This window comes from Talpa europaea (genome assembly GCF_964194135.1).
Source record: "Talpa europaea genome assembly, chromosome: 8".
Lineage (NCBI taxonomy): Eukaryota > Metazoa > Chordata > Mammalia > Eulipotyphla > Talpidae > Talpa > Talpa europaea.
Window position 1 is genome coordinate 59,308,632 of NC_140075.1, and position 2,848 is coordinate 59,311,479.

At 38.7% G+C, this 2,848-nt stretch overlaps 1 pseudogene across 1 annotated transcript; it reads left to right on the top strand.

Moving 5' to 3' along the window:
- Positions 1 to 284: 284 nt before the first annotated feature.
- LOC311175308 (olfactory receptor 11H6-like) lies at positions 285 to 901 on the top strand (annotated as a pseudogene). Its single transcript has one exon. The product of its transcript is annotated as an olfactory receptor 11H6-like (transcript).
- The last annotated feature ends 1,947 nt before the right edge of the window (positions 902 to 2,848 follow it).

The following is a 2,848-nucleotide window of genomic DNA, read 5'->3' on the forward strand; positions in this document are numbered from 1 at the left end:
TATTCCTACTGTAGCATAGGACTCAAGGGGGCACAGGGAAGGAGACGAGGTTAAGTAAATACAGAAAAATTAGATCATGAAGGACCTTGTATATATGCTCAGCTTCTTGAATTTGACCTCATGACTATAATATTTCGTTGCAGTTTACAGACTAAATAAACATCTCTGGATCAGGATCCTTTTCTGAGTCAGTGAGTGAATTCATCCTTCTTGGCTTTCCCTGCAGCAAGGAGATTCAGATTGTCCTGTTTATGTTCTGCTCCATCATCTACCTTCTGACCCTTATGGGAAATGGAGCCATTATCTGTGCTTGTACTGGGACCAGCACCTCCATACCTCCATGTACATCCTGCTGGGGAATTCTGCATTCCTGGGGATCTGGTTTGCAAATTCCACAGTTCCAAATACACTGGTCAACCTTTTCTCTGAGACCAAGACCACTTCTTTCACTGGTTGCTTCCTTCAGTTATATGATTTCTTTTCCACGGGCGCCACTGAATGCTTCTTTCTCTCAGCAATGGCTTTTGATTGATACTTTGCCATCTGTCATCTTCTGTATTGTGCCACAGTTATGACTGGACAACGCTGTTTCCACCTAGTAATTTCCTGTTGGGTGTGTGGTTTTCTCTGGTATCTGGTGCGTGGTTATTCTCATCTCCCAACTGCCTTTCTGTGGCCCTAACACAATTGATTACTTTGTATGTGACTCAGGGCCAATGATGACCCTTTCGTATGCTCCTGCACAGGTGACAAAATTCACCAGCTACACCCTAAGCTCCCTCATCATTCTCCTCAGCTCCTTTTCATCCTCATCTCCTACGCCCTGGTTCTACTTGCTGTGCTTCGGTTGCCTTCTGCATCCAGTCAGCATAAGGCTTTTTCGACCTGTGGATCCCTTTAGGATATGGTACTGCTATTCTATGGAACCAGTATTGAGAAAAGACAAAGTTAAAAAAATCACAAAACTCTACCACAAATAAACTATCTACCATTTGCCAAACAGCTATTTTAGTACAATTACAAAAACAACTTTTAAAAACTACAGGTAATTATTCTGAAATTAAGCGCTTGCCCCTATCATCAAGGGACTGGTAGAAATCACAGTTGATTATAGACAAGAATAAAAATTTCCTTGTCCTGTTTAAATCCTCCTTGTCAGTTATCCTCAGGTGCTCCCTGTTGATCTGCTATACTCCCCACTGTCTACATTCCAAACCAGCTAAAATCCCACAGCTCTTCTCAAAAACATAGTCAATATACAACTGAAGAGAAGTCCTAATGGCTCTCTATATAAGTACTCCAATATTAAATTTTTCTTTAAAAAAAAAAAAGCTTTATTTATTTAGGCATGCAAGAGCTAGGGCACAGGCCAGAGATGCAGGGGTGAGAGGATCCGCCAGAGATAGAGTGGGGAACAGAACAGGCAGATTGACTGAAACACACTGCTGAGGGGAGCAGCGGGTGAGACAGGAGAGGTCTGCCTCGCCATGTGGGTTGCTTCCTGGCCGGCTGGGGATCGAACTCGTGCCGCAAAGGCTGTGGATTGCTTCATAGTGTGGTGCTTAACCCCTTGCACCACGAGGGAGGCCCACTATTAATTTTTTTTTTTTACAGAATTCTAAGCAACTGTATTTCTATAATTATATTTTCTGTTCTCAAATTACTACTAAAATTCATGCAAAAGATAGCACTCAAATCAGCACTCTTAAAGACTCTGAAAAGTTATAGACATAGTTCCCTACAATCTGAGCATAGTCTCAAGCTCTCTTCTCCATTGCTCTCTCTCTCTCTCTCTCTCTCTCTCTCTTCCCCCACCCCTCCTCTCACTCTCTCTCTCTCTCCTGCATCTAAGGGGTCATACCACCTCTTTGGTTTTTGATAGGAAGAGAATTTGCCTTCAAGTCAGATTATTCCTATAGAGTATCTTCTCCACTGTACAGACACCATTCTGTGATTTTGGTTGTTACACAGCTGAACTCTTTCCTGGCTAAGACAAGCCAGAGTTCTATTTAATGATATCAAACTCTTTATATACATGATAAAACAAACTCTCTGGCCTCTCTATATAAATTCCCTTATATAGCAAAATAAAAGTTCGCTCTTTCATGATTAAAAAATAAAATCTAACAAACTAGGAATGGAAAGAAACTTCCTTGATGTTTTAAATATACATACAAAATACATTCAGCTAACACTATACTCAGAGAGAAAGTTTTTCCCCCTAAGATCAAGATAAGATAAGAATGTCCATTTTCACCACTTGTTGACATAGTATTAGAAGTTCTAGCTGGTGCAATTAGGCAAAAGTAAGAAATAAAGATACCCAAATTGAAAAGGAAGAAGTAAAATGATCTCTATTCACAGATGACATTATCTTTTTTTTCATTTGTATCTATTAGTGCTTTGATAGCATGGAATTTTGTCCCTCAAGATGACATTATCTTATATGTCGAAAACCCAAAAGATTCCACAAGAAAACTTTGTGTAAAAAAAATTTAGCAAAGTTGCAGAGTCAAAACAGAAAAATCACTTACATTTTAGCATGGACTTAAGGCAATCCCTATTAAAATTTCATAAGCTTTTCTTTTTTTACAGAATACATATGGACTGGTGAGATTTCAAATAACAAAAACAATCTCAAAAAAGAAAAAAGTTGGAGATTTCACCGTCTTTATTTCAAAACATATTACAATGTTATAATAATCAAAACAGTTTGGTACAGGTATAAAAACAGACTTACAGGCCAATAGAATAGAATAGAAAATGTAGAAATATGTCCTGATGTCTAAGGTTAATTAATTGTTGACAGGGAAACCAAAATCATTCAATGGGAAAAAGACAGTCTTTT